The 11,875-nt window shown below is 42.4% G+C and overlaps 1 long non-coding RNA gene across 1 annotated transcript in view; it reads left to right on the top strand.

Moving 5' to 3' along the window:
* The first annotated feature begins 292 nt into the window (after positions 1–292).
* Positions 293–11,875, top strand: part of LOC116564572 — a 20,148-nt gene continuing 8,565 nt past the window's right edge. Inside the window, exons 1-2 of the long non-coding RNA XR_004274980.1 lie at positions 293–495; positions 2,843–2,847. This is a non-coding gene — a long non-coding RNA (uncharacterized LOC116564572). The remainder of the gene's footprint in view (positions 496–2,842; positions 2,848–11,875) is intronic.

Here is an 11,875-nt window from a genome sequence, read left to right as displayed (position 1 = left end):
AAGTGTCTTCTTTTGAGAAGTGTCTGTTCATGTTTTTTGCCCACTTTTTAATGGAGTTGTTTGGTTTTTTTTCTTGTAAATTTGTTTAAGTTCCTTGTAGATTAGGTCTTTGTCAGCTGGATAGATTGCAAAAATTTCTCTCCCATTCTGTAGGTTTTCTGTTCACTCTGATGATAGTTTCTTTTGCCGTGCAGAAGCTGTTTAGTTTAATTAGATCTCGTTTGTCAATTTTTGCTTTTGTTGCAATTGCTCTTGATGTTTTTGTCATAAAATCTTTGCCCAGGGCTATGTCCTAAATGGTATTGCCGAGATTTTCTTCTAGAGTTCTTATAGTTTTGGGTCTTACATTTAAGTCTTTCATCCATCTTGAGTTAATTTTGTATAAGGTGTAAGGAAGGGATTCAGTTTCGATTTTCTGCATTGGCTAGCCAGTTCTCACAGAACCATTTATTAAATAGGGAATCTTTTCCCCATTGCTTGTTTTTGTCAGGTTTGGTGAAGATTGGGTGCTTGTAGATGTGCAGTCTTGTTTCTGAGTTCTTTATTCCGTTCTATTGGTCTATGTGTCTGTTTTTGCACCAATGCCATGCTATTTTGGTTACTGTAGTCTTGTAGCATGGTTTGAAATTGGGTAGCATTATGCTTCCAGCTTTGCTCTTTTTGCTTAAGATTCTCTTGGCTATACAGGCTTCTTTTTTGGTTCCATATGAATTTTAAAGTAGTTTTTTCTAACTTTGTGAACAATGTCAATGGTAGTTTAACGGGAATAGCATTGAATCTATAAATTACTTTGGGCATTATGGCCATTTTTACGATATTGATTCTTCCTCTCCATGAGTATGGAGGGTTTTTACATTTGTTTGTGTCCTCTCTGATTTCCTTGAGCAGTGGTTTGTAGTTCCCCTTGAAGAGGTCCTTCACTTTACAGTACTTGTTAGCTGTATTCTCAGGTGTTTTATTCTTTTTGTAGCAATTGTGAATGGGAGTTCATTCATGATTTGGCTCTCTACTTGTCTACTGTTGGTGTATAGGAATGCTAGTGATTTTTGCACATCGATTTTGTATCTGAGAGTGCTGAAGTTGCCTATCAGCTTAGGAAGCTTTTGGGCTGAGACGATGGGGTTATCTAGATATAGACTCATGTCATCTGCAAAAAGAGGTAGTTTGACTTCCCCTTTTTCAATTTGAACACCTTTTATTTCTTTCTTTTGCCTGATTGTCCTGACCAGAACTTCCGATACTATGTTGAATAGGAATTGTGAGAGAGGGCATCTTTTTCTTGTGCCAGCTGTCAAGGGGAATGCTTCCAGCTTTTGTACATTCAGTATGATATTGGCTTTGAGTTTGTCATAAATGGCTTTTATTATTTTGAGGTATATTCCATCAATACCTAATTTATTGAGAGTTTTTAACATAAAGGGATGTTGAATTTTATCAAAATCCTTTCCTGTGTCTATTGAGATAATCATGTGGTTTTTGCCTTTAGTTCTGTTTATATGATGAATTATGTTTATTGATTTGCATATGTTGAACCAGCCTTGCATCCCGGGATGAAGCCAATTTCATCGTGGTGGATAAGCTTTTTGATGTGCTGCTGGATTTGGTTTGCCAATATTTTTTTTGAGGATTTTCACATCAGTGTTCATAAGGGATATTGGCCAGAAGTTTTCTTTATTTGTATCTTTGCCAAGTTTTGGTATCAGGATGATGCTCGCCTCATAAAATGAGTTAGGGAGGGTTCCCGCCTTTTCAATTTTCTGGAATAGTTTCAGAAGAAATACTACCACCTCCTCTTTGTGCCTCTGGTGGAATTCAGTGTAAATCCATCTGGTCCTGGGCTTTTTTTTTTTTTTTTTGGTTGGTAGGCTATTTATTACTGCCTCAATTTCAGAACTTGTCAGTCTATTCAGGTATTCAACTTCTTCCTGGTTTAGTCTTGGGAGGGTGTATGTGTCCAGGAATTTGTCAATTTCTTCTAGATTTTCTAGTTTATTTGCATAGATGTGTTTACAATATTCTCTGATGGCTGTTTGTATTTTTGTGAGGTCAGTGGTAATATCCCCTTTATCATTTTTTATTGTGTCTATTTGACTTTACTGTCTTTTCCTCTTATACTAGTCTAGCTGGAAGTCTATTTATCAATTTTTTCAAAAACCCAGCTTTTGGATTCCTTGAGTTTTGGAGGCTTCTTTTTGTATCTCTCTCTCTCCTTCAGTTCTGTTCCAATCTTGGTTATTTCTTGTCTTCTGCTAGCTTTGGACTTTGTTAGTTCTTGGTTCTCTGGTTCTTTTAGTTGTGATGTTAGGATGTAGATTTGAGATCCTTCTAGCTTTTTGACTTGGGCATTTAGTGCTATGAATTTCCCTCCTTGACACTGCTTTAGCTGCATTCCAGAGATTCTGGGGTATATCTTGTCTCTGTTCACATTGATTTCAAAGAACTTCATTTCTGCCTTAATTTCATTATTTACCCAGGAGTCATTAAGGAGCAGGTTGTTCAATTTCCACATAGTTGTGTGGTTTTGAGTGGGTTTCTTAATCTTGAGTTCTAATTTGATTGTGTTGTGGTCTGAGAGACTGTTTGTTATGATTTCAATTATTTTGCATTTGCTGAAAAGTGTTTTACTTCCAATTATGTGATCAATTTTAGAGTAAGTGCCATATGGCACTGAGAAGAATATATATTAGTTGTTTTTGGGTGAAGAGTTCTGTAGATATCTATCAGGTCCACTTGGTACAGAGCTGAATTAAAGTCCTGAATACCTTTTTAAATTTTCTGTCTCAATGATCTGTCTAATATTGACAGTGGGATGTTAAAGTCTCCCACTATTATTGTGTGGGAGTCTAAGTCTCTTTGTAGGTCTCTAAGAATTTGTTTTATGAATGTAGTTGCTCCTGTATTGGGTGCATATATATTTAGGATAGCTAGCTCTTCTTATTGAATTGAGCCCTTTACCATTATGTGATGCCCTTGTCTTTTGTGATCTTTGTTGGTTTAAATTCTGTTTTGTCAGAAGCTAGGATTGCAACCCCTGCTTTTTTCTGCTTTCCATTTGCTTGGTAAATTTTCCTCCGTTCCTTTATTTTGAGCCTAAGAGTGCCTTTGCACATGAGATGTGTCTCTTGAATACAGCACACTGATGGGTCTTGACTCTATCCAGCTTGCCATTCTATTTCTTTTCATTGGGACATTTAGCCTATTTACATTTAAATATTGTTATGTGTGAATTTGATCTTGTCGTCATGATGCTAGCAGCCAGATCTCTCATGAACATAGTCACAAAATATTAGCAGGTTGAATCCAGAAATATATAAAAAGGACACACTTGGGCACATTCTAGGAAGGCAAGGCTAGTTCAACATTCAAAATCAATCCGTAAAACTCTTGATCTCAATGGACTAAAATAGTGCAATTATATAATTATCTCAATACATGCAAAAAAGTGTTTATAAAATTCAACATGTATCATCATAAAAAATGTCAGCAAAATAGGAATAGAAAGAAACTTCCTCAATCTGATAAATCTTATTTATAAACAACCTACAGTTAGCATCATTTTTAATGGTAAAGAATCAAATGCTTCCCCCCTAAGGTTCTAGCCAGTGCTAGAAAAATAAAATATGTAAATTTAGCTAGGTTTCAAGATAAGGTCAATATGAAAAATAGTTTTTCTATTAACTAGCAAGAAATAGTAGAAAATTTAAAATGTTAAAAATACAATTTGAAATACTTAGTGATATAAGACCTGTACATTGAAATAATGTTATTAAATACTGAGAGAAATTATGGTAGAATAAATAAAGAAACAGATTATTCTCATGGCTGGAAAGAGTCAATATTGCTAAAATGTCAGTTATCCCCAGATTAGTCTGTAGATTGAACATAACCTAAACAAAACCTCAGTAGCCTTTTTTGGGAGTAGAAATTAACAAGTTATATAAAAATGCAAAGGACCTAAAGATGATTTTGAAAAAGAATAACAAAGCTGGAAGAGCCACACTATTTAATTTTAAGACTTATTCTAAAGCTACAGGAATCAAGACCGTGCAATACTGGTATAAGAATAGACATATAGACCAAAGGAAAAGACAAAGAAGTGCAGAAATAGACCCACAAATATAGAGTCAATTGATTTTCAACAAAAGTGCCAAGGTAATTCAATGGAGAAAGGATAGCTCTTCAACAAATGGTGCTATAACAATTGGACATTCATACATCAAAACAAATGAACCTGGACCATTACTTCATACCATATAAGAAAATTAATTTGAAATGGATTATAGACCTATATGTAAGCCAAAATTATAAAACTTCTAAGAAAGCATAGGATAAAATTATATTAGCTTGAGTTAGGCAAAGCTTCTCAGAAATGACACAAACATCTCAAACCATATAAGAAAAATTTGATACATTGGATCTCATCGAAATTAAAATGTTTAGCCCTTCAAAAGATGTCATATGAATATATCTCAATAAAGCTGCTATAAAAAGATAAACTTTTTTTCATTTCTTTCTTTTTTCTTTAAGATAGGTTCTCACTCTTTTGGCCAGGCTGGAATGTGATGATGGCACGATCTCCGCTCACTGCGACGTCCATCTCCTGAGTTCAAGTGATTCTCCTGCTTCAGCCTCCAGAGTATCTGGCATTACAGGCATGCGCTAATTTTTGTAGTTTTAGTAGAAAAGGGGTTTCCATGTTGGCCAGGCTGGTCTCAAACTCCTGACTTCAAGTGATCCACTCACCTCGGCCTCCCAAAGTGCTGGCATTACCATGCCTGGGCAAAAAGATAATATTAAGAAAAAAATTTAAAGCCACAGACAGAAACATTTTAGAAAATTCTATATCTGATAACTTGTATCCAGAATATATAAAGAACTTTGACAGCTCAATAATAAAAATATTTTTTTAAATTGAACTAAAAATGATCAAAACATTTAAACAGTTTCACCAACAAATACATATTAATGAAAAATTTGTTCATTAAAAGATGCTAATTTGAATTTAGGGGAATGTAAATTAGGATATGACAAAGTACCATTGCACACCCACTAGAATATGTAAAATTGTAAGAAGTGACATTATCAAACATTGACAAGCATGTGGAGCAACTGAAACTCTCTTACATTGATGGTGGGAATGAAAAATGATAAAATGACTTTAAAAGTGAAAGGGAAACCCCTTTCACTTGACTCTCATTCTCTCTCTTGCCTGCTGTCATCTAAGACATGACTTTCGCCTTCTGCCGTAATTGTGAGGCCTCCCCAGGCATGTGGAACTGAGTCCATTAAACCTCTTTTCCTTTGAAATTTACCCAGTCGTGGGTATATCTTTCTTTCTTTCTTTCTTTTTTTTTTTTGAGACAGAGTTTCATTCTTGTTTCCCAGGCTGGAGTGCAATGGTGTGATCTCAGCTCACCACAACCTCCGCCTCCTGGGTTCAAGCAATTCTCCTGCCTCAGCCTCCTGAGTAGCAGGGATTACAGGCATGTGCCACCACCACACCCAGCTAGTTTTGTATTTTTAGTAGAGACGAGGTTTCTCCATGTTGGTCAGGCTGGTCTCGAATTCCCGACCTCAGGTGATCTGCCCACCTCGGCCTCCCAAAGTGCTGGGATTACAGGCATGAGCCACCACACCCAGCCAGTCTCAGGTATATCTTTAACAGCAGATGGAAACAGACTAATACACAGTCCCTTCCATACCTGGAAATGTCTTAATCATTTCTTGTTCTCAGCTAAGCCATTGTTTTCTTTAGGAAATCCTCAGTAACCCCACTCCTGCACAGGGGCCCCCTTTCAGAATATTCCCATAGCACCTTGGCTTCCAGGTATGTTAGTACCTACTACTCTATTATAATTGCTTGTTTTCCCCATTACTCTCTAAGTTCCATCTCACCGTGGTAGCAGTTGTCATAATAATGTCTTAGTGCATTCAGGCTGCTAGAGCAAAATACCTTAGACTGGGCAATTTATAAACAACAGAAATGTATTCCTCATAGTTCTGGAGGCTGGGAAGTCCAAGGTCAAAGTGCCAGCAGAGTCAGTGGCTGGTGAGGGCCACACTCTGCTTCAAAGATGGTGCCTTCTGGTTGTGTACTCATAAGACAGTGGGGGCAAAAAAGCTCCTTCAGGCCTTTTTCATAAAAGCATGAATCCCATACATGAGGGCTTTGCCTCATGACCTAATAACCTCAAAAAGCTTTCACCTCTTAATATTGCATTAGAGGCCGGGCATGGTGGCGCACATCTGTAATCCCAGCATTTCAGGAGGCCAAGGCGGGCAGATCACCTGAGGTCAGGAGTTCAAGACCAGCCTGGCCAACATAGCGAAACCCCATCTTTACTAATAACACGAAAAAAAATTAGCCAGGCATGGTGGCACACACTTGTAATCCCAGCTATTCAGGAGGCTGAGGCACGAGAATTGCTTGAACCCAGGAGGCAGAGGTTGCAGTGAGCTGAAATCCTGCCACTGCACTCCAGCCTGGGTAACAGAGTGAAACTGAAACTGTCTCTCTCTCTCTCTCTCTATATATATATATATATATATAAATTTTTTTTTGCCCCTTCAGGGTGGGCCCATTCACAGTCACATTTTACAGATGAGGAAACTGAAATATCGAAAAGCAAGTAACTTACTCGAAGTCCTTGAACCCAACATTCTCCAAAGAATATTAACAAACAACAGCTGTTTATTTCATTGTCCCTTGTTCATAGCATAATCCTGTCAGGGAATAGATGTTCAGTAAATGTTTGTGGAGTTGATCTGATGTGAGGATTACAGGCATGAGCCGCTGTGCCCAGCAAATAAAAAATACTTTTTAAAAATCAAAGTGGCTGGGCAAGGTGGCTCATGCCTGTAATCCCAGCACTCTGGGAGGCCAAAGGGGGCAAATCACCTGAGGTCAGGAGTTCGACACCATCCCAGCCAACATGGTGAAAGCCCATGTCTACTAAAAATACAAAAATTAGCTGGACTTGGTGGTGAGTGCCTGTAATCCCTGCTACTCTGGAGCCTGAGGCAGGAGAATTACTTGAACCTGGAGGCCGAGGCTGAGGGGGCCAAGAGCACGCCACTGTACTCCAGCCTGGGCGACAGAGCAAGATTCCATCTCAAAAAAAAAAAAAAAAAAAGCTAAAAGATGGTCAAAATATTTGAACAGACAGTTTCACCAAAGAATATACAGTAATAGCAAATTAGTTCATTTAAAAAATGCTAATAGGAATTTAGTATGATCGAGTGCTGCTCAGTACAGCTCCAAGAAGCTATTTTATTTCCAGGGGACATGTCCTAGACACAGCCCTAGAGTCAACCGTGTGCTGACCTGCCGATCTTCCCACTTCTTCCCCAAATGATTCCACATACCATCCTCACCTCACCTGCACTGGCTGGCTCTCTCTTGTGGTCATGCAGTGGGATTCCTGAAGACCTTCCTGGAAAGCTACTAAGGCAAGTTCATGCATCTGAATAATGGAGGTGCCTCTGAGGGGGTCGCTCACCCTGCCTGGCAGCCATTCAGAGAAGGATCCTCAGAGAATATCCCAGAACTGGGTGGGTGGGACAGCAGTGGCTTCCAGCCTCAAGTGCACAGTAGTAACCCCTGCTGAGTTTTCAAAACACCAATGCATAGAATGCACCCTAAATTAATTAAATCAGAATTCCTGGGGGTATGACCCAGGCATCAGTATTTTCTAAGCTTCCCGGAAGATTCCACAGTCAAGTCCCACTGCAGAGGCACTCAAGCTTGTTCCCTGTCTCTGGCCTTGGTCCCCTGGCCTAGAGTTTGAGAACAGTGGATGTCTGCCATGTGAGATGGGACGGGTGAGCCCTGGAGAGCAAGCAAGACCATGTAATCCCGAATGTGGTAAAGCCCTGCGGGGAGAAGCCAGCCTCTGTGGCTGGCTGTGCAGGGCTCTTGTGCTCTGAATGTCATAACATGGTCTAAACGTTGAAGAGAAAGTGGTGCTCCCCACTCACTCCTGAAAGGATGGGGTATGGGATGGGGGGTGGCCGTGGGAGTTGGATCCCAATCTCCAGGACTTGATCTGTCCTTCTCTGAAGAACACTTGGAGCTTTCTACCCCTTAGAGATATTTATGTGTCTGTTATAGACTGGACACTCATTCTCCAGGGAATGATGGGGTGCAATGGTCTACCTGCATTCTCCTCACTCTCAGATTTCTCCCTCCAGGGCCTATTTCAGAGGGTCTGAGTTTGTTCTGGCAAACCTCAGCATCCTTACATATCTCATCTTGATTTGGCTTTTGGCAACAACTGGCTGTCACCTGCGGTGTCCCTCCCTAGCCCTACCCCACTCCAGCCCTACCCGCCCCTGGACTTCTCTAGTTCCTTTTCTGAAGACAGCAGAGGGAAAATAGGTAAAGACAGAAAAAGGCATCAGACACAACAGCCCAAACAAAAGAGGATGTGGTGGTAGCAGGAATAATTGGGACCATTACTATTAGTGCTGCGGCGAACATTTCCTCAGTGTGAGCTCTGTTCTAACCCCTGTGCTTTTTCAGGAATTCTTCCCTTCGTCCTCTCACCAAAGCCTATGAGGCAGGAAATAGCATCACCATTTTACCGAGGAAAGGAGGAAAGTCACACTGTGGAGCATTGCTTTGGGCCTTTTTAAAAGAAAGGACTGGCGGGGTGCGGTGGCTCACTCCTGTAATCCCAGCACTTTGAGAGGCAGAGGGGGGTGGATCACCTGAGCTCAGGAGTTCCAGACCAGTCTAGCCAACATGGTGAAACCCCATCTCTACTAAAAATACAAAAATCAGCCAGGTGTGGTGGCAGGGAGCTTGTAATCCCAGCTATTTGGGAGGCTGAGGCAGGAGAATTGCTTGAATCCGGGAGGTGGAGGTTGCAGTGAGCCAAGATCACACCACTGCACTCCAGCCTGGGCAACAAGAATGAAACTCTATCTCAAAGGAAAAAAAAAAAAAAAAGAAGAAAAAGAAGGGACCTATAGTTCCAGCCTGGGCAGTCTTGGAAAAAAAAAGAAAAAGAAAAGGAAGGAGAGATCAAGTGATTCTCAGGTCACCTGGGAACTTGCTAGAAATGCAAATATTCTCTGGCCAGAGTTGAATTCATGGGTGTGCAACCAGTATAGCCACACAAAGCCTTGAAGCTGAAGTTTAACTTTACCTTTGAATTCACGTTTCCTAAGTCCAGTTGGACAATGGAGCAAGCATGGGGGTTTGGAGACTTGGCTCACACAGGGTCCTGCCTCCCCTTTCCACCCTGGGTTCTCAGCACCTGCATCCCATCCTCCACACCCCACTTGGTTTCCCCACCCTGCCTCATGATCACTGCCACCCTCTGAAGCAGGAGCAGCGAGAAGCAAACCTCTTGAACTCCGAACTGAGAAAGGAAGTGACTTTTTATTTGGCCGGGAGCCGTGGAGAGGCTACAGCCTTATTCACCGACCTCCCCAATAAGCAGCTTCTTTCCCCTTTTATAGGCTTACAATGCTAAAGGGGAAACTGAGGTGAAACTATTCATTGTCCATTTGCTGGACATCCAACCTTACAATCTTTTGGCTTCATTGATTTGCTAATTCCTGTGCAGCGTGAGCAGGATCAGCAGGGGAGGGGGCTTACAGAAACAAGTCAAAGGCAGTAAGCTCTTCATTGGCAGAGGTGTTTCCAGGAAGGAGCTTGGTCTGTGCACATGTGAGGGTGTGACCCAGTGCCAGGCTCCAGCCAGTAGGGAAACATTCATTTGCAGCTCTTTCAAGGCTATTAGACAATAGAGTTGCTGGGAACTGAAAAGGGAGTCATCTTCTGAGCTCTTTGGTATTTTATTTCTTTTTTTTGTCACTCTCCTTCCCATCTGGAGGGGAGGAGGCGGTGGAGACTGGGAAGCTAGAGGAGGGGAGGGGGTCTCCCCTCTCGCCTCCACTTGACAGGGCAACCAGCTTGTGTTGATGAGAGAGGCTTGTATTTGCCATTGTCCTCTGCCCCTGGTGGGGGTCTGGGCACAAACACAGAGAGGATCAGAGTTGTGTGCATGGTGCTTAGGCCAGGGCCAGGCAGCGGCTGCCCCACTCTAGGGTGACAGCACCAGCTCAATCTGTGGACTACTTAGCAGGGGCTTCTTCCCAACCCTGATCCAGAAGCTGAGCATGTCCTGGTGTGAGGCTGCAATTAGTGTTGGTGGGCATGGTGGCCTGTCTGCTATAGACTGGGGCACTGAGCCAGTGGGAAGGGGAAATTGACTTCCCCATCCTAGGATGAGGCCTCTGCATATTCTTTTGCTTTTTTTTTTTTTTTTTTTTTTTTTGAGATGGAGTCTTGCCTTTTTGCCCAGGCTGGAGTACAGTGGCTTGATCTCAGCTCACTGCAACCTCCACCCCGTTTCAGCCTCCTGAGTAGCTGGGATTACAGGCATGCACCACCATACCCAGATAATTTTTGTATTTTTAGTAGAGATGGGGTTTTGCCAGGTTGGCCAGGCTAGTCTCGAACACCTGACCTCAGGTGATCCACCCACCTTGGCCTCCCAAAGTGTTGGGATTACTGGGCATGAGCCACCATGCCCCGCCTGCATTTTCCTTTTGCACTAGGCCCTGCAAATGATGTAGCTGGGCATAGCTCTGGCTAGCACAGACCAACTGAATGAAAACTGTCATGGTGGGACCCAGAAATCTACTTAAAGAGGCACTCCAGTGATTCTGCTGCATGCTAGAGTTTAAGAACCGCTAAGTAACAGGGAAGCTAAGGAGAAAGCCTGAAGGTGACCAGACCATGTGGCCATGGAGAGCAGCAGCTTGGAGGTCCAACAGACCAAGGCTCAGATCCTACTGCCTGCTGAGTGACCATATGCAAGTTACTCAGCTCTCTGAGTCTCAGGATCCCCGTTTCTAAAACAAGGATAATTCACCCTTAGAAGAAATGTTGTGGGCCGATTGCAGTGGCTCACGGCTGTAATCCCAGCACTTTGGGAGGCTGAGGTGGGTGGATCACTTGAGACCAGGAGTGCGAGACAGCCTGGCCAACATGGTGAAACCCCGTCTTTATTAGTAAACTACAAAAATCAGCCAGGTGAGATGGCACCTGCCTGTAATCATAGTTACTCGGGAGAATCACTTGAACTCAGGAGGCAGAGGCTGCAGTGAGCCAAGATCGTGCTACTGCACTCCAGTCTCAGCAACAGAGTGAGACTCGGTCTCAAATAAAAGACAAAGAAAAATTGGCCTGGCGTGGTGGCTCACGCCCAAAATCCCAACATTTTGGGAGGCCAAGGCAGGCCAATCACCTGAGGTTGAGAGTTTGAGGTCAACCTGACAATACAAACAACACAACAATACAAACAAAATTAGCCGGGCGAGGTGGTGCACGCCTGTAATCCCAGCTACTTAGGAGGCTGAGGCAGGAGAATCACTTGAACCCAGGAGGCAGAGGTTGTGGTGAGTGACATGGCTCCATGCACTCCAGGCTGGGCAATATGAGCAAAACTCCATCCAAAATAAAACTATGTAATTCAAGCATTTTTCAAGCATAAATTATTAAATATTTATATAAGTCACATTAAGTAAATTCAAATTCTTTAATAAATAAGCTGGTGGCCGGGTGCAGTGGTTCATGTTTCTAATCCTAGCACTCTAGGAGGCCGAGGTGGGCAGATCACCTGAGGTCAGGAGTTCGAGACCAGCCTGGCCAACATGGTGAAACCCCATCTCTACTAAAAATATAAAAGTTAGCTGGACATGGTGGCACATGCCTATTGTCCCAGCTGCTCGGGAGGCTGAGGTAGGAGATTTGCTGGAACCTGGGAGGGGAAGGTTCTTTTTAAAATTTAAAAAAAAATTAGAGGCCGGGCGCGGTGGCTCAAGCCTGTAATCCCAGCACTGTGGGAGGCCAAGGCGGGTG

The sequence above is a fragment of the Sapajus apella genome, unplaced genomic scaffold (genome assembly GCF_009761245.1).
Source record: "Sapajus apella isolate SASKATOON/1434 unplaced genomic scaffold, GSC_monkey_1.0 scaffold2, whole genome shotgun sequence".
Classification (NCBI taxonomy): domain Eukaryota; kingdom Metazoa; phylum Chordata; class Mammalia; order Primates; family Cebidae; genus Sapajus; species Sapajus apella.
The sequence above is the reverse complement of the archived record's forward strand: the minus strand, read 5'-3'. Positions and strand labels throughout refer to the sequence as shown.